This window comes from Pinus tabuliformis, chromosome 1_1, assembly GCF_031772625.1.
Source record: "Pinus tabuliformis cultivar Carrire ecotype Pingquan chromosome 1_1, CPIR1, whole genome shotgun sequence".
NCBI lineage: Eukaryota > Viridiplantae > Streptophyta > Pinopsida > Pinales > Pinaceae > Pinus > Pinus tabuliformis.
The window spans coordinates 770,930,616-770,951,537 of NC_142297.1; positions in this window are offsets into that span (position 1 = coordinate 770,930,616).

The window sequence follows — 20,922 nt, forward strand, 5'->3', positions numbered from 1 at the left end:
CGGGACAACCCAAGACAACCAGCCGAAGCTGCAAGCAAAGAACAGCGCTGCGAAGCCGAGAAAGGACACTGGAAAATGGTGCGAGTTCCATAAGAGCTCCACTCACAACACAAGTGAGTGTCGGGCCAAGCAGTCACTGGTGGCTGAGCTAAAGGTTTCAGAATCAGATGCATGTTCCGATACGGAGTCAGAACCCGATAAGGGGTATGAAAAAGGGAAGCAGATCATTGATGCGGACCCCAGCGCCACTGTTGCTACCGCAAATATCCAGAAAAATGAACCCGAAGATCCAGAGGAGGAGGAGCGTCTCTTCCACTCCCAGATGTGGGTAAAGGGCTCCCCGATACAGTTCATTGTTGATAGCGGGAGTCAAAAGAACCTCATTTCGGCAGAGGTCGTGAAGCGGTTGGGCTTACCGACCACATCACATCCACAACCATACACCATTGGGTGGCTTCACCAAGGACGAGATCTTCGCGTGAGCCAGCAGTGTCGCTTTCCATACAACATCAAGCCTTTCACGGATGAGGTATTGTGTGACATTGCTCCCCTTGAAGTTTGTGATGTATTACTAGGACAACCATACTTGTGGAAGCGACATGCTGTGTATGAATCGAGGCCCCGTGCAGTTATTATTACATTGGGAAATAAGTTGTTCAGGATACCAGAGGTAGCACCACCTGCCGCCCTCTCTTTGATTACTGCAAAACAATGCAGTAAGATCATTTCCAAAACCAGGAAATTTGTTTTCCTGATGATACGCCCTCAAGGAAAGAAGAAGACAGTGGTCGCGGCCTCCAAACAGGGCCCCTCTGCACGACAACTATAGATGGACAAGATTGTGGAGGAGTACGAGGACATCTTCACCTCCCCGGCAGGGGTTCCTCTGCACTGTCAAGTCAAGCACTCCATCGATCTGACCCCAGGTGCACCGCTACCCAATGGACCAATTTATCGGCGCTCCGTTCTGGAGAACGATGAAATCAAGAGGCAGATTCAGGAGCTCCTGCAGAAAGGTCACATCCGTCTGAGTTCATCGCCCTGTGGGAGCCCGATCGTGTTGGTACAGAAGAAGGATGGGACGTGGAGACTCTGTATTGACTATCGGGCGCTGAACAAGATCACTGTCCGTAATAGGTACCCGATCCCACGGATTGATGACCTCCTAGACCAACTAAAGGGGGCGAAATATTTCAACAAGTTCGATCTGAAGTCAGGATATCACCAGGTACCAATCGAACCCTCAGATGTGTGGAAGACTGCCTTCAAATCCAAGGAGGGCCTCTTCAAATGGTTGGTCATGCCTTTCGGATTGACGAATGCTCCTGCAACCTTTATGAGGCTAATGGATGACATCTTGCAGCCATTCACCAACTCCTTTGTAGTAGTATACTTGGATGACATTCTGATCTTCAGCCAGAGTTGGGAAGAGCACCTGCACCACATCCGACAGGTTCTCCAAACACTGCGGCAACACAAGCTATGTGCCAATTTGGAGAAATACACTTTTGGCATGACCGAGGTTCAGTATCTGGGATACATCATTGATGAACAGGGGGTGCATGTCGATCCAGCCAAGGTCCAAGTCATTCGGGATTGGCCCTCTCCAACCACTCTAACAGAGCTACGCAGCTTTCTAGGTCTTGCCAACTTCTACCGCAGGTTTGTGTTGGGGTTTTCTCATATTTCTTGGCCCTTGAGTCAAGTCACCAAGGGCGGGGCGAAAGCAAAATTCTTTTGGTCTGAATCTCAACAGAAGGCATTCAGGGAGTTGAAGGATCGCCTCTGCACGGCACCAGTGCTCGCGTTACCAGATTTACAACAACCATTTGAGGTCGAGACAGATGCCTCTGACTATGCTATTGGGGCAGTCCTTACTCAACATGGACATCGAGTGGCATATCACAGTGAAACACTTTCAGACACAGTCCGGAAGTACCCCACTTATGATAAAGAGATGTATTCCATTGTACAGGCCTACCGACAATGGAAGCATTACATTTTGAGGAAGGAAACGGTCATCCACACAGACCACCGACCTCTGTAGTTCATACAGACCCAAGGGAAATTGCAAAATGATCGCCATCAGAAGTGGTCTACATACCTGCAACAGTTTCACTTGAATATCAAGTACAAAAAAGGCAGCACCAATAATGTTGCAGATTGCCTCAATCGACCACCGATCATGGCGCTAACCACCGTGCTCAACTCCTGCGGGCACAAGACCTCTGATTGGCCACTTCTCTACAAAAGCGACCCAGAATTCGGCCACACATACCAGACACTCTTGGAGGGTCGGCAGGTTGCAGATTTTCACCTCCAAGATGCCCTATTATGCCACCTCGGTCACCTTTGTGTTCCTTCAAGCAAGAATGCCACGATGATTTGGGAAGCACACTACAGTCGGGCTGTTGGGCATTTCGGGGTCGAGAAAACAGTGGCAGTACTACAAAATTATTTCTATTGGCCGAATCTTCGACAGGATGTTGGGAAGTACATCCGATCATGTACTGCCTGTGCCATTGCCAAACCGACCATTAAGAAGCAAGGCCTCTACACCCCGTTGCCTACCCCTAGTCGACCTTGGGAATCCATCTCCATGGATTACATGTCAGGCCTTCCTTCCACTAAGCATGGAAATGACTGTGTTTTTGTGATCGTCGACAGGTTCTCAAAGATGGCCATTATGATGGCCTGCAAGAAGAATATCACAGCAGAAGCCACTGCTAAACTCGTCTTTGAACGAGTGTGGGTGCACTTTGGGATCCCACAGTCTATCATCTCAGATCGGGACAGTCGGTTTCTCAGCACATTTTGGTCCAGTCTCTGGTCAATGATGGACACCAAACTCACGAAGTCCACAGCCTTCCATCCTCAAACTGATGGCCAGACAGAGGTTGTCAATAGGATGATTGTGCACATTCTGCGCATGTATAACTCAAAGCATCCACGCACATGGGACGAGAGCCTCCCCTATGTTCAGCATAGCTACAACTGAGCTCTTCACAGCTCCACTGGCCATAGCCCTTTTCAGGTGGGTTTGGGATTCCAGCCACTATGCCCCATTGATGTGGCCATGCCACTTGCAACTACTCACATGAATTCAGCTCATGTCCAGTCCGAAACAGATAAGGCCACCAGCTTCATTGAGCGCATCCAACATATTCGCCAGCAGGTCCATGAAATTTTTGAGAAATCAAATGCCAAGTACAAGCAGCGACATGATCAACATCGGGTGCCACACAAGTTTCAAGTGGGCGACAAAGTCTGGTTGCATTTGCAGAAGGAACGCCTTACTGGAGCCTATCGGAAACTGAGACCACTCCGATATGGTCCTTACACCATTACTAAGGCTATGGGAGACAATGCATTTGAGCTCAGCATTCCCCCATTCCTTGGCCTGCACCCAGTGTTCAATGTGGACCGCCTTCGGCCATACTTTCCACCATTGCTAGACACATCCGACATTGCAGAACAGCTCAAACCCACAGAATTAAATCCAGATTGCATGGAACAAGCTGCAACTGATCGGATCATGGACACACAGATCAAGAACACTCGCCAACAGCATATCCAACTGTATCGAGTTGTCAAAGCAGGCCAACTCCTTCAGCAGGGCAAGTGGCTCACCAGGGAACAAGTTCAGCAGAAGTTTCCTCATCTCATGGAGGATCTCAACGCAATGGGGACCATTGCTTCCTAAGGGGGGAGGAATGATCCAGGTGGATATTGGTGGCCACCTGCCAAGTCCACCTGGACCCCCACCATTGTATTTCTCAGCATTTTCAGTTTCCTTAATTGTAGCACAACTTACGATTTTTTAGCAGTTTTTCGGGTCCTGAACTTCCGGAGCCGTTTTGAGGCCCTAAACGACGTTTTTTGGGAAATCTACCGCCAACGATTTTTTTGATAAAAATCGTCTTTTTGGTCGTAGTCCTCGGAGAGATCTTTCCAACGGGCTATCATGCACGTCAAACGGAGATAGTATGACCAATTCGCGACCCCGGGAAGTTGATGTACCAACTTACCCAAAAACGGGGCCCACAATTTGGCGTTTCATCTTCTAGGGTTAGGTTTTGGAATGTGAAGGGTTTTCTATTGTTTCTCAACAATAAATAGGCCTCCGAGCCTCATTGTAAGACAGTTCAGAGGCATGTAGCCATCACATCTCTTCTCAGAGATAAGCTACCATCGCCCTAGCTAGTTTATTTCCATTTCTGTTGTAAGCATATTTGAGTATTTTCCATTAATGAAATGAAGTATTATTTCCGCTGCATCTTTGTGTATATGGTTATCTCTGTAATTTGTTGTGTTCCTGTTTAAATCCGGATCAGGTGAAAAAGCCAATTTTTTCTAGACAATTTGAGTTGGGTCGGTCATAGACCTCGACCTCAGTGGACCGCATCAAATTCTAAGGTTTCACCGTAGGATTTCTCTCTCCTTTGACCAAAATTTTGTTGACTATTTTGAATGAGAATTGACTAGCAAATAAGGCCATATCCTTTGACTATTGACCATGTTGATTTGGAGATGTTTTGTATGTTGAATGTTGACTGGTTAGGGCATCTTTGATTATTGTTGACTTTGACAAAAAATTGTATACTCTGACTTTGGATAAAATTTTACTTTTGGGCTCATCTCTCATTGGATATTTGTTAGTTGAATTGAATGGTTAGATTTGTTGAACTTTGACGCATTGTTGATGAATTGGAATATTGTGTGTCTCTTTGTTGAACATTTGATGACAATCTAACAAAGAAGAATTTTGAAAGGGTTTTCCCCCTTATGGGGTTTTTCTTTGGTCTTTGACCAAATATTGTGTCTCTTGTTATTGCCCTTGTTTGTCTTATATTGTGCATTGGATTTTGTTGTTCTATTTACAATTTCATGTTATTACTAGAAGATTGAATTATATTGGATGAATTGATTTCTAATTGAAGAAGAATTGGGACAAGTGATTGTGTTAAGCATAAAAAACTAGAAAATTAACAACATGGCTTCTATATGAAGCAAATTTGGAAAATAAGGTTTTGATTTAAAATTTCATGATAGATATCATGGGAATCATATGCATGTGATACATGTGAGATGAGGTATCTATCTAGGGAGGATAATTGATGGTTGTAAAACATAGTGTTCTAGTGGAGGACATAGAAGTACTCCATGTAATACCTCCTTAGAAGGAATATGGTGTATTCCCTAGTTGGCGCTGCTAAAGGTTGAGAAGTAGAGACCTCAAGAATGAGGGTATCGAAGTGATATTGGACCCTAGGAGAAGATGATCTTGGTCAAGTAGATCACTTTAGGAAAAGTATTGTCTAGACACCAAAATTATGAATAGTGACTAGGAAGGGGAGACTTGTCACAAACTCAAAGATCTGGAGTTTGAATGGGTATTTTTTATTACAAGCAGTTAGGTAAATTTGTAACATGTGGAAAACTAATGAAGTAAAGGATAACCATACATATAACTATTATGGTTAAATAAATATTTTATCTAGATTTGTGAAATTTTCGAAAATGCTTATGCTTAGAAAAATATTCCAGTAATAAATATTGTAGAAATGTCATAAGTTTGAAAGTGACTATGCCATAAATAAATGTGATATATAAATCATTTGAAAGGACAAATAACATGAATAATGACATTTATTTTTGGCACAAAAATGACAATGCGGAAGAGACACTAGGTTTAGGCTAAGGGGTCAACAAGGCTCCGCTATAGTCTAGGACAACGCTAACATTTTCACCTTACCCAGAGGGCAAGGAGTCTCACCTGAGGTGTGCTGTGACTGAAGTTAGATGGATATGGGAGGGGTATCAAGTAAATGTAAAGAACATACAACAATAGCTCATCACACTCAATCCCCTAGACTATCTAAGACTATCATCCCATTCGTGTCACCATAGGAAACTATCTAGTTGTTGATCATTCATTTAAAAATTTAAAGAGCCCATAAGGAACACAATAATACAATAAGGAAACCAAACTGCTTCTTTCATTAACTGGAATATAAAAGAGTACATGATAGAATACAAAAGGCTCGAGGCTTGTTCATCAAACACAGAGAGTACTTTTCATAGAATACAATTGATAGGAATGAACATAAGCAGAGCCGAGGACAATCCTAGCTCTTCCACAACTGGTCTGGCTCTCGAGATCCCTCCCTGGCTCACCCACTTCATCACCAACCTCTTCCTCATGCTATCTCTTTCCTTTTATCCTTTGTTTTTCATTCCCATTACCAGTTTTGCTCGGCAAACTCCACCTTCAACTGCCTTCTATTTCCCTTGCTTAACTGCCTCCATACTCTTCCACCACCTTGCCGCAATGGTCCGTTCCCTCCCAGTTCTTGTCCCTTTCCTTTCGCTTTCATCTCCACAACCCGAACCTTTATACCCGCTACCTTTTCTTGACCTTTCTTCCTGCCAAAATCCAAAATTCAAAACGAAGGCCCCAACATTGATATAGAGGAGCAAGGATGTTGGTGCAACTAAAAGGTAGCAACCAATAAATTGTTGCAATGAACAAAGAGCACCTAAAATAGTGTGATGCTACCAAAGGTGACAACTTAAAGGGGTGTGAAAACCAAGGACAATTTTCCCTTCATGGGGAGGGTATTGTAATATCCCCAACATTTAATCTTGTTGACATTGTTATTGCAATTAATTATGTTATTGGTCCATGTACAAGCATGTAATTGTAAATGGGAGAAAGACTTGAAATAATTGTAATTATAATTTGAATACAAGTTGACGAAATAGTGAAAACTTGATATGGTGTGAACGATGAGAATTCAGAAGGAGGAGGACATCTAATAAAAGGGGATAGGGGAGTTTCCTATCCTTCCTAATATTAGTTTTCTAACCCTTGATGATCTAGTTGAACTACCCAATTGCTAAATCAATTATGAGAGAGATGGGGAAGGAGATATCGAACTATCCCAAGTATGGGCTACTAATCCATATTAGATTAATATATTATTTTTCATCCATCTAGATGATTTTAGAGTGGAAAATTTGTTGAGGAATCAACTTACAAGGTTATTTATATCAATGGTCCTAGTTCGGAAACTTTTGGGTGAAAAAACTTTAGGAGCCATTTTGAGGCATTAAATGAGAACTTTTTATGGTCACAAACTTATTATGGTCCTAGATTCCATAATATAAACATTCATTCCTTTCGAATGACACAAGAATCACCTCAATTGAATCCCATATGAGAATTTTATGCCTCTCAAAATTTTACTTATAGAAGTTAACCACCATAATTCGAGAGGATGCCATGTTAGCCCCATTACTCATGGAAAAGGAGCCAACCATGTCATCATGATGTGATATTATAACTTTATTCAAGAGTTGAAGGAGTAAAACTTAACCACTAGTAGGCTATTGAGCCATGTTATAATTGGGCACCTTAGATCAAAATAGTTTCCATGTTATTCAAGTTCATTTTGTTCCTTAAGTGAGTAGAGTAACTAAGATTGGATAGAGAGAAAATAGAGAGGGTTTGTATACTATAGAATGCCATGGGCCACAATTATCACTCCTTTCTACTTGCATCCATTTCCGTTCATAGAAAGAGAGAGTAGAGCAACCTCACTTTCGATTTTGGTTTTCCACCAAAAGGGTTTCCTAGGTCATATCTTATGTTCATTATGGTTTGTGAGTTGTATTTTTTTTCTCTATTTAAGAATATTTCATCTATTGCATGCATACGCATAACATAGTAATTAATTAATCCAAAAATATGAGGAGAAATCAACCCTCAAAATGTAGATTTCATATTTTATCGGATTTGTTGTGACGAAATGTCCAGTGGAATATCCACATAAATTTACAAATCAACTACGTACCACACAATAGGTCCTATTGACTCCATAGCTGAAGAAATTACCTAGGATATCTCATGAAAAAGAAAACAATTGTGAGAAAATAAGGTAGGCTAGTTATTAGAGAGACTGTGGGTGTGTGAATCATGAAACCGTCGCATGCTACAAAGATGTAGTGACTTGTGAAGCTGCAATTGGTAGTCCAGTATTTGGATATTACACTGTAGGGGCAGGATAGAATAATTCCTTAGGTCATAGTAGGCCTGTGATGGAGTCCATGTTTAAAATGTGTTACTATGAAAACTAGGGAGGAATCCCTCACACTGATTCAGGGAAATCAAGAGAAACTTGGCTATTTGGTTCTATTATGCAAGAGAAGCATTAAAGAGAAGGAGATTTTTTAAGGGACCATAGGAAGTGATGAATGGATTTTCTTTTGTGCGTTGTAGGAATTTGTTGGCCATCATATTTTTGTGTGATGGGACCAAAATTAATGCTTGATAAATGTCATTCCTATCTCTTACATGTGATCAAGGAAAATGGTATTCATCCTTAAACAACTAGTAGCCTGGGATATGTTTACCCTATGGTGCTAGCAATGTACAGTCGCAGAGAAACCATCCATAGTAGTTAGGTAGAACTTTTTTCTTGGTTTGATCTTAAAGGAACAAACAAGTTACTTTGATTATGGATAACGGCCTTCATGAGTCCACCCTATAATTTTGAGTAGAACTTCCCTCATGACTTCTTGGTCTAGCTTGTGAATGTCCAGTTACAAGAAATATTGTAGTGTAATTGAGCCTATGATGGGGTGGAATCTGGCTCACCCTTCATTAGTTGTAGAAAACATAGGACCTTACCTTGTGGACTTCATATTTGTCATATAAACCATGTTAATGACAAATGAATGAGATCGTTGTTGAAAGGTATCATGTTTATGTACTTGTCTCATTAGTGGGAAATATGGTATATATGATGTTTATTTATAATGTGAAGTTGTATATTAGGCTAAAATGGTTGTATAATACTTATATGTACCATAATAAATATTTAATTTTATCTTGTGTCATGCTTTTATTTTTATGGACAATAAGTAAATTGCACATTAATCATGGGATTAAAGGACTTTTAGTCCGATTCATGGATAGTTTCCATGGTCTATTCTTAGATAGACTAGAGAATCTCTAGGCCAACTAAAGTAAGAAAGGGGTTTGTGAATAATGTAGATGTCATATGGATGATCAAAATCATTGTTTAAAATGGGGAGACTCAAGAGGAAAAATCCTTTTAAGAACATTTGATTATTAGTATTGAATAGTTCATCGAAGAACACTTGAGCTAGTGGAAAGTATAAATAAGAGTTTAAGTGACCTTGAAGTGAAGGTGATAGGTATTTTCCAAGCCAAAGAGGAGGATTTGGTAGCTTGGATGTATATCTATTTTGACTACTAAGGAGTTGGAAGGTTTCCATGTTTGGGAAGAAAATGTCTAAATATCTTAAGAGGTGTAGACTATGTGTAATGACTTCTAAGCCTTCATGCAATAATTAGACTAGAAATTAGGCTAAGTTTCCCTTCATAGGTATACCTTTCCAAGGAGAAATTTGGTGATTGATCACCTTAGTGCAACACTCCCTAGAAATTTGGGGGTGAAATTTGATGGGTCCCATCAATAGGTATATTTTGAACTTCATTATGTTATCCTCTAGCCCCTAAAACTATCATTTTCTTTCTTTAGTTCACATTTTTAGCCATAATATGCTTATTAAGAAGACTAAAATGTGTTTTTCACATTGTATGGCCAAATGTCATTGCTTTGTAGGAAAAATAATCATTTTTTAGTCATTTACTATGCAAGGTCTTGATGGAGACAACCAAGAGAGAATATAGGGGGCTTTCCTACCTCCTTAACTCTCTAACTCGACTTGATATCATAGAATCCTCACTCAAAGCTCAAATTAACTAGCAACTGAGGGACTCCAAGTACATGTGAATATCAAGGAGGACCAAATCCACAATTCTCAAGATCTTGGAGGGAATCACTCCTCTTTTCAAGTGAGTTTCCATCAATTACCCTTTTGTAAAAATAAACTAGTTGAAGGGCTCATTAGGATTAAAATTTTTGTTGCAGTGATGTATGGGACTATTATTTTCTATTAATGGGAATTTTACCATTGATCTGCAATTGAGTTAGTTTCAGAGGGTTGAAACCCTTGGGTTTGGGCCCAACCCGAAGGATTTAGCCCCTCTCTTATATTTCGTTCTTGTTCTTGTTTCAAAGCATTGAAATCCTTCTCTCATTTCAGTAATTGTTATATCATAAAAACTTTTGATTTTAGGATATCCTATCACCTCACTTGTGGGAAGAGTGATTGGAAAAATTTATAATCACAATCCAAAAATATGTATTTATGATTTCTTGTAAATGGATAGATGTTAGTTTGCGATCCTTTTGCATGCTTACTATCTACAACTTAGGAGTTAGTGTCATTATCTTAGTGATTAGAGTAGTTTTGTGGGATATAATAGATTTTAATTAAATTCAACTCATATTTTCCATGTTAATCTATCTCACTATCTTATTGGCCACTTGATTAATGTATTTGGCTAGCTGTAGGGACTGTGTTGATTTGCAAGGGCGGGCATACTTTCCAAATTCACCTGGAATTTTATATCCTCCTCCTAGTCACCTTACGTTTCTTCCAAACTCTATCTCCAAATTCACCTTGTTTAGGAAAATAAAAGATATTGTGGGCATCAACTTTGGTACAAGATAGACCTCCAAGGGGTACTAGGCTTGGCTAATAGGCTCCCAAACTCTTCATTCATCACCTTATACCTTCATCCACATTTCCCCACCTCTAACACACCATTTCCATCCTTAAAACACTCTCGGACCCCCTCTTATAGAAAAAAATTTCCTCCTATAGAAATATAGACCCTCCTGTAGCAGCCCTATAGAAGTGTTCTCTACAACGAGTTTTTCTTCCCACTTTGATCCTTGCATATTTAAGTTGAATAATGGCCCCTAACTTGTGATTCTATGATTAAGTAAGACTCTAAGACCACTCCAACTCCATCCTTTCCTCAATACAACCATCAGATAGCAAAAAAGAGTTAGAATTAGTATTTTTATTCATAGGCATATTCAAAATTAGATTCCTTGTTTTAAAGAAAAAGTGAAGTATATCAATGTTGCATACAAATAGGTTATTGATTTGACTAAATGTGAAAGTAGAGTAGCATGATTTACTTTTTTAAATAGACTATCCTTTTTCTTTCATGCAATCTCAATTAGCATATACATTTCAATGAACGACATTTTCACTTTTGTAGTTAGAATCGTGTTCAATTATGATTTCATAAGAATTTCTCACTATTGTTAGTTGGAGGAGTGGTCTTTGAACACCTTGATCTGATTTCATGAATGAGGGTGACATGAGTAGAACCTAACCTATTGTGCATATAGAATTGTCACCTCTAAGTTTGTACAAACCTTAGGCTGATAATTTGAGTTGAGAAACCCTTGGGAGTTGCAACATTCTTGGTAAAATACCAGGGCTCATCACTTTTGGCATCATCGTTGGGGAGGTGTCTAAGTAGGTATTTTTTCTATTTAGGAGTACTCATTTTTGTTTTGCATCAGCCTTATTGTATTGAAAAAAAATGAAAAATCCAAAATAGAAAACAAATCTAGTTCTTTCATGCCTCGCAAGAGTAGGGATAACCAAGGGAAATTGTTACCAAAAATCCCCACCCCCTCAAGCAGACAACCTTCAATCTTCTTTGGTGATTTTGAACTTCCTTCTCTGACTACAGGGGAGTTAGAATACCTTCTAGGTGAGCAACCTAACTTTTTTGAAGAACCTATTGGGTAATAAGAAGAGCCTATCTCACCTACCCTGAAATATGTAGTCTTTTGCTAGTTTATGAGCTTACATGGAGATAACATCACTAACTAGGCCCAAATGAAACAAGCTTTCAATGGCAAGTACAAGAACTATTGTAGGTCCAAAGAAACAAAGGAAGAAATCTTTAGGATGACCCTTAGACATGATGAATCTTTAGAGGATTATGAGGAAAGATTCCAACTTAATTATAGGAAGGCTATTTGTACCCTTGATCTTGAGTCACTCAAGTTAGTTCTTCTCTGAGGGATCATGGAGGATGTAATGGAAACCCTCAACATGTTGACTGGAGGATCTATATACAAATTGCCTTATGATGACATCAAAATTGTATTCAGAAATCAATCTAGGGCTGCTAGGAAAAAGGGTAGGTCTAGCCAAATCTTGTTCAATTCTTCTCCCTCTATTACAACCATCAGACATGAGATAGATCATAGGAAGTATGTTGGAGGATTTTAAGAGTGAAATGCTACACACCTTTGCCTTGAAAATGGATACTATGAAAATCAAAATAAAACAATAGGAAGTAGAAAGGGCACTAGCTATCTTCTTCCCTAGATGCACTAAGAGACACCCTAGGAATGAGTGCCTACTGAATGTCATAGAATTTTTCTCTATCTGTGAAGAGAACCATGAAAAAGAAAAATGTCCCTCTTTTCTAGGTCTAAAGGTTGTATACCAAGGGGAAGAAGGTGGGTTAGATCAAATTTATTTCATTAACCAAAGAAGGCCTCAAGGTCCTCGGCCATATCAATAGGGCATGTAAGTTGCACATTACTCCCATTATAATCTAGATAAGAATGCACCTTTCCAGCCTTGTTACCCTTCCGCTCATCCGTCATGGCGTACACCTCCTTGGCCTTATCATCCTCAATATCCTCCTTAGCTTACTCACCCTCTTTTCCAACCATATCCACCTCAATCTTCCCAATGCGGAAATCCATCACAAGGGAGGAGGCCTCAAACAACCCAACCTCCTTCTTTGCTGCCTCCACCTCAATATCGACCATAGATCCCTCACCATACTCCACCTAAACAACCTCAAATGTCTTCTCAACCCATTTTCAACTTGAACAATAAGCAAGAACAACATGTCTATAGTGGGGAGATGATCAGGTGCTCATGTCCTAAGTGTCGTAAAATGCTCAAAATTTAAAGTGCTTAGAACTGGTTCAAAGTTGAATGAATAGAAATTGCTCATCTTCCCGATTCCGGCACCGCAAACGGTTCGAAAAATGGTCGCCGTATGAGGAAGTTATGGCAAAAAGAAGAATTTGTCCATAACATTAGAAATTTTAATTTTTCAAAAAAAAATTAAAAAAGGAATATTCCGCCTGGCACGAAATCCGAGGCAACCACCAAACATTAAATGTAACTGCAGTTAAGTTGGCAGAATTTTGGCAGGAGTGCCAAATTTGGCGGACCCGCCATAATTGGCAGAGCTATCTGGAGTTAACTAAAGTTAGCTGGAGTTTTTCTAGGGAAAAACTGGAGAAACTTTAAATGGCCATAACTTTGGCTAGGAAAGTCGGTTTTGGACGAATTTTTTTTTGATTTTGGGTCTCTTCGACCTTCTGAAGCCATTAGAATAGGTTTCATAGACATCTGAGGTCATTTGGAGGTGTTTTAGCTTCGTGGAAGTTCTAGGAGCCACTAGGGCCAAATCAGTTTGGGAGCTGCATTGGGAATTGTGCAGCCATTGGAAGTGGAACGAAGGTCATTCCTGAAGTTTTCCAGCCTTCTAAATCCATTTTTGCAACTTTTGTTTCCTTCTGAGGAATTCTTCTCACTGTTTAGCTTCAGGGAAGCTTTCAGGGCCACTAGGGCCATTTCAGTGTTGGAGCTGTTTGGGGGCTATATTCATCCGTTTTTGGTGATTCAAAAGCCTATGTCTGCTATTTTCGACCTTTTGAGTCTAATGACAGATGTTTTAGAACCAATTGAGGTCATATTCACCTTGAAATTCTCCATGCAAGTTTAAAGGGCCACCAGGGCCAATTGGGGAAAGTCCTGTATAAGGTACAAAATTCACTGTTTAGTGTTTGGGAAAGAGCATGTTTGGCTAATTCCTATCTTCTGATTCTGTATTTACAGTCAGATCTGTCCTTTGAGACACCCATATTCTTGTATTAGCCTTTGTAGAAATTTTAATACAAGAGGACAAGCCTAGTTGGAGAGGCTTGGTCCAGCAGATGTAGCCCAGAGGGGGGGTGAACTGCTTTATCATTTTGATGTCTTTATTTGCTGAAGATGATATGCTAAACAAAAATGATATAAAGTATTAAACAAAAAATAAATAATACTTGCATACACACATAATCACATGTTCAGCTACAGAAAGTTACTTGTCTTATTCCGCGAGACCTTAAACTTCAAGTATGTGTATGTCACAGACTTCTAAGTGTTTACTTTGTTATTTCTTTAGGCAGAGCCTGTAGAGGCTAGGTAGCCTCTGGAACTCATCCTCTTTTTAGAGGTGACATGTCCGGTGAATTCCCCTACATTCTATCTCTGTATAAGAAATAAGAAGTTTATACATTTTTAGAGGTCATTTGGAGTGTCTAGCTCACAGTTGAAATTATTGAGAATGGATACCTTGCTTCTTAAACAAGTACATTCTATTTTAAGATCAGATGGTATCAGAGCACTAGGTTGCTTGATTGACATCACTAGCTTGATTTTGTAGCTTGAAAGGCGTCTTAAGCAGTGTTGGAGATTGACTGCTTTATTATTCTGCAAAGTACTTGTTGTTTTAGTTTGTTGAAGCTCTTTGGGTCATTTTTATAATGACAATTTCCATAAGTGAGTTCTCAAAATCGTCCTCCTTCACAAGATTCTTTGATGAAGGCTTGAAGCAAGAATTTTTCATCATGATGAATATGGTGAGAGAAATATGTGAGGATGAAAGAAAGAGCTCTAGACTTCAAGAGCAGTTGAATTCCATGAGGGAAGAGAATCAGTTGCTTTCTAACCAATTGCAGGAAATGGAAGGCCAACTTCATATTGCAAACATGAAGCTTGAAAGGATGCATGAGTTAGAGACACAACTCCTTGTTGCCAAAGAAGCCTTAGCCAAGTATCAGCTTGAAGAAGAGGTAAACAATTCTAGTTTGTCTTCAAATTCGCATAAGAATGTTTATGTTGGTTCTTTTCAGAAACATACCAGAGGCATAGGGTCCAAGTTGATGTCCAAAATGGGATATGAAGGAAAAGGATTGGGTAAACATGCACAGGGTATAGTTGAGCCAATAATGGTTAAGGTAAGGCCTAAGAATTTGGGTCTTGGTTATGTACAATCTTATGGAGAATGTTCCAAAGCAGCCATGAAGGCAATGGAAACAATTCCTAGAAGGAGTTTCATTTCAGGTTCTTTATCTCAAGGTTGTAGAGGTTGTATCCTCGAGGAATGCAATAGTTTGAAACATGCGTTGCAGAAAGAAGGTGTGCATAAGCATGCACTTGAACAAGGAAGTGGTGGAAGCTCTAAAACCATTGAAGGGATTCATGGTGTTCCAAAAGGAGCTTCTTCTTCATTTGATTCACCTCCTCATGAAGGTAATGAAGGTGAAAGAGAAAGGTATAAATCTGATTTCAATCATATTTCCTTTGATCATGTAAAGCATGGAAAGTTTCCACATAAGTATTGGAAAAGAATTGCATGTTCTTTTTGTGGTTTGTTTAACCATAGTGTTTCTAGATGTTGGAAAAGAATGGCAACATACAGGAAACTTTTGAAGGAAAGGAGGCAAGAAGCCAAAGTTCCATTGAACAATGCAAATCATGCTGTCAAGAAGATGAACATGTGTTGCACTTATTGCCATAAGCATGGACATACTGCTGAAAGGTGTTGGACTCTGAATCCAACAATGCTTCCACGAAAGTTGAAGAAATTGGAGAAAGAGTAGGGCAAGAATGGGAAGGAAGTTTCCATCATTGATATGTGTCAGGATGATACACATGTTGATATCGATGTGAAGTTAAAGGAAGCACCTTTGAAATGGATTGGTAAGAAATGGTTAGAATTCTTATCCAATTGAAATTGCATGTCTTTTGATTGAATGCATTTCTTTGTTAAGGGAATGCAAGTTGCAGGATGGAAAAGCTGAGTATGAGATTCACTCTATTGCAGCGAAAGTTATATTCATTTCAGCTTTGAAAGTACATGTACATGTGATCGAGGATCTTGTACCTATGATTGTACTTAAGGAAAAATTGAAGGATAAACTGCATGCATGAGAATGATATGCATGAGCACAGGGATCATGATGATTTCCTTGTATTTTAAACATGTATGTGTGATTAACTTGAAGGGTTGATTACTTTATTTTTAACCATGCATACAATGTAATATTGACTTGGAAAAACTTCATTTGATCTCCAAGATTGTAAAGAGGAGAAATGATGAGGTGTTTCATCTTTGTAAAAGCCTTCTCATTTGGGAGGCAACTCTTCTTTTGGAGCGGAGGTGCCATGGATGGGCATCGTGATAGCTAGCAAGCCCAGATATCCAGGGGAATATTTCAGCTCATATATCAGCAAGTTTCATTTCTAGTTTCTGCAAACTTTCAGTTTGTCTGGCGAACAAGCTTGGTCGGGATTCGACGAGTACTTGGTTTATGCAGCAACATTTGCCATGACGACAATTGATAAGGCAGGACATTTTGGCATCAATATGCTCTTTTGGCTGAATGGAAGAGGATATTTCTATTCCTCAAGTGTTGTAAGTTTAGTTCAGAGATTCAGTGAGCTTTTGGGGACCAAAAGCCTTCTCATTTGGGCGTTGTGATCAGGTGCTCATGTCCTAAGTGTCGTAAAATGCTCAAAATTTAAAGTGCTTAGAACTGGTTCAAAGTTGAATGAATGGAAAGTGCTCGTCTTCCCAATTCTGGCGCCGCAAATGGTTCAAAAAACGATCGCCGTATGAGGAAGTTATGGCAAAAAGAAGAATTTGTCCATAACATTAGAAATTTTAATTTTTCAAAAAAAAATTAAAAAAGGAATATTCCGCCTGGCACAAAATCCGAGGCAACCACCAAACATTAAATGTAACTTCATTTAAGTTGGCGGAATTTTGCCAGGAGAGCCAAATTTGGCAGACCTGCCATAATTGGCGGAGCTATCTGGAGTTAACTAAAGTTAGCTGGAGTTTTTCTTGGGAAAAACCGGAGAAACTTTAAATGGCCATAACTTTGGCTAGGAAAGTCGGTTTTGGACAAATTTGTTTTTGATTTTGGGTCTCTTCGACCTTCTGAAGCCATTGGAATAGGTTTCACAGCCATCTGAGGTCATTTGGAGGTGTTTTAGCTTCGTGGAAGTTCCAGGAGCCACTAGGGCCAAATCAGTTTGGGAGCTGCATTGGGAATTGTGCAGCCATTGGAAGTGGAACGAAGGTCATTCCTGAAGATTTCCAGCCTTCTGAATCCATTTTTGCAACTTTTTTTTCCTTCTGAGTCATTCTTCTCACTGTTTAGCTTCAGGGAAGCTTTCAGGGCCACTAGGGCCATTTCAATGTTGGCGCTGTTTGGGGGCTATATTCATCCGTTTTTGGTGGTTCAAAAGCCTATGTGTGCTATTTTTGACCTTTTGAGTCTAATGAAAGAGGTTTTAGAACCAATTTAGGTCATATTCACCTTGAAATTCTCCATGAAAGTTTAAAGGGCCACCAGGGCCAATTGGGGAAAGTCTTGTATAAGGTACAAAATTCACTGTTTAGTGTTTGGGAAAGAGCATGTTTGGCTAATTCCTATCTTCTGATTCTGTATTTACAGTCAGATCTATCCTTTGAGACACCCATATTCTTGTATTAGCCTTTGTAGAAATTTTAATACAAGAGGACAAGCCTAGTTGGAGAGGCTTGGTCCAGCAGATGTAGCCCAGAGAGGGGGTGAACTGCTTTATCATTTTGATGTCTTTATTTGCTGAAGATGATATGCTAAACAAAACTGATATAAAGTATTAAACAACAAATAAATATAACTTTCATACACACATAATCACCTGTTCAGCTGCAGAAAGTTACTTGTCTTATTCCGCGAGACCTTAAACTTCAAGTATGTGTATGTCAGAGACTTCTAATTGTTTACTTTGTTATTTCTTTAGGCAGAGCCTGTAGAGGGCCAGGTAGCCTCTGGAACTCATTCTCTTTTTAGAGGTGACATGTCGGGTGAATGCCCCTATAGTCTATCTCTATATAAGAAATAAGAAGTTTATACATTTGTAGAGGTCATTTGGAGTGTCTAGCTCATAGTTGAAATTATTGAGAATGGATACCTTGCTTCTTAAACAAGTACATTCCATTTACAGATCAGGAGACATCCTATCCTTCTTATGTTGTGGAAATCCAAGAGATCAACCTTTAGTCTGGGAGAGTGCTCCCAAATAATCAACCACCTTCTCCACCTAAATATCTTGAAGAAGAGAATGAAGAGAGTGTTGCTCAATCAGATTCACCACATTATCCTAAAAGGTCAGTCCACCCTAAACAACACACCCTAAAAGCGGTTGAACTTCTGGGAGAATCGAAGTATTTGTGTGTCAAGATACACCTCCTCTAGGCCATCAAAGATGTTCCCATTTAGAACAAGCTTATTAAGGAGGAATGTCTCAAAATACCTGGGAGAAGGAGAATATATACCCCCATAATCAATGTTGTTGGAAAACTATCTGATTTGATGTTGAGAAGAGTAATCTCCTCGAAGTACTTGGACCCTCGTAGCCCAGTAGTGGATGTGGACATTGATGAAATTGTGGTCCATAATACCTTGATTGATCTTGGGGTTGCAATCAACGTAATGACCAAGGAAACCATGCTAAAGCTCAACCTCCAAGAAGATTAAGGAAGACCACCACAATGTTGCATCTTAAAGAAAGATCCACAATAGCTCCTAAGGGATTTATTGAGAATGTGGGGGTATCCATTAACTCCTGGGATTACCCCACTAATTTCCTGGTCCTCTAGCCCAAAACCAAGTTTAATGGTTATCCTCTTAGTCTGGGAATACCTTGGTTGGCCATTGTTGATGCCTACATTAGTTGCAGGGCTGGGAACATGACTATTAAGAATGGACGTTTATTAAAATAACTTGTGTTGTATCCTCTTGATCAACCTTCTATTGAACATGATTTACCCTTATGGTTAGAGGATAAGGAAGAGGAAGAATTTTATCAAACATCTATCTACCCAATATGTGCTTTAGGTATTGTTATGGGAGGGGGGGAACTTGATGAAGATGACCTTATTGACCATATATTACAAAATCAACCTCCCACTTCCATACCAGTGGATGAATTGATGAAATAATCTAAGAGTAGTCCTTGGACTGACTTGTGCTCTATTCACACTATCCTATAACACACAAATATTGTAGACTTTATCCCATCTAGAACTCTAAAGATAAACCCCTATCTCTTAGCTAAATAGGAAGAAAAGTTGTGCAATGTACTAAGGAAACATCTGGATGCTTTTTCTTGGGACTATAAGGAGATGAAATGTGTGCATCCCTTAGCCTATACTCATCATATTTACACCAAAGAGGGATGAAAACATGTGCACCAACCCCAGAGAAGGATGAACCTAGCTCTTAAGGACATAGTGAAAGAGGAGCTACAAAAACTCTTGGATGCAAGGTTCATATACCCCATTTTAGATAGTGAGTGGGTATCCCCTCTCGTTTTAGTCCCAAAGAAGAATGGGAAGTGGAGGATCTGTGTTGACTATAAAGAAATTAATAAGGATACAAATAAGGACTGTTTTCCTTTTTCCTTCATTGACGAAGTCCTAGATGGACTTGCAGGGAATAAATTATTCTCTTTCTTGGATGGATTTAGTGGATAGAACCAAATACAGATTAGTCCTAAGGACCAAGATAATACCAAATTCACATGTCCTTGGGGTACCTTTTCTTGTAGGGTATTTCCATTCGTTATGTGCAATGTCCCTGCCATTTTCCAGAGGGTAGTTCTAAGTATCTTTGTTGTACTTGTTCATGAAAATATTGAGATATACATGGATGAATTCACTCCTTATGGATGTGACTTCCAGGAAGCTCTATCTAATATGTGAAAAGTCTTACAAAATCACATTGAAATGAATATGTTATTGGGTCCCAAGAAATGTAATTTTTTATGAATGCAGGGACTGTCCTTCACCATTCTATATCCAAGGAAGGGATACAGGTTGACCAAACAAAAATGTCATCATTAAAAGGGTTCACATCCCTAAAAAATGAAGAGATGTCAGGGGATTCTTGGGATTAGTTGGGTATTATAAAAGTTTCATTAAATGATTTAGTAAAATGGCTTCACCTTTGTCTAAATTGTTGGTCAAAGATTTAGACTTTTGTTGGACAAACAACTATCAAGAGGCTCTTGAAGTGTTGAAATAAAATTTTACCAATGCACCCATCCCTAGGGGTCCCAAATGGGTATTACCTTTCCATATACACATAGATGCATCAGATAAAGTTGTAAGGTCAACCTTAGAACAAGTGGAAGAAAAATTGCCTTACGCTATTTATTTCATCAATAAGAACCTTTCTAAAGCTTAGTTGAATTATATAGACACTGAAAAGGAACTATTGGTTGTGGTAGATTCTTTAAACAAGTTTAGGCACTATATCACTCATTATCAAACTTTTTCTCAAATTGATCATGCAACCATTAAGTATTTAATGAATAAACCTAATTTCAATGCTAGGCTAATTATATGGTTGTTATTATTACAACAATTTGATTTGACTAGTATTGCAAATCAGCGAAAAAAAAGTTATTGCATATTTCCTGTCAAGACTAACCCCGCCTACAGATAATTAGGAGATGGTGGATGATAAAGTTCTAGATTAGCACCTCTTTTCCATCTCGGTGCTTTCTCCCTAGTTTTCTGACATAGCCAATTACTTGGTTGTTGACAGGTTCTCTCCTAATCTGTCATCCAAGGAGAAAAGCAAGACTGTCAGGAAAGGTTCCCCTTTCACTTGGATTGGGGGAAATATTTTCAAATTGTGACTAGATTAGATCCTAAGGAGATGTGTGAGGGAACAAGATGTCTTTAAAATCCTCTCAACATGCCATGATGTACCTTGTGGGGATCACTTTGCTGCTAAGAGGACAACCTTCAAATTTTTACAAGTTGGTTACTATTGGCCCACTTTACATGAAGATGTAAGGAGGTATGTGTTGGGAAAT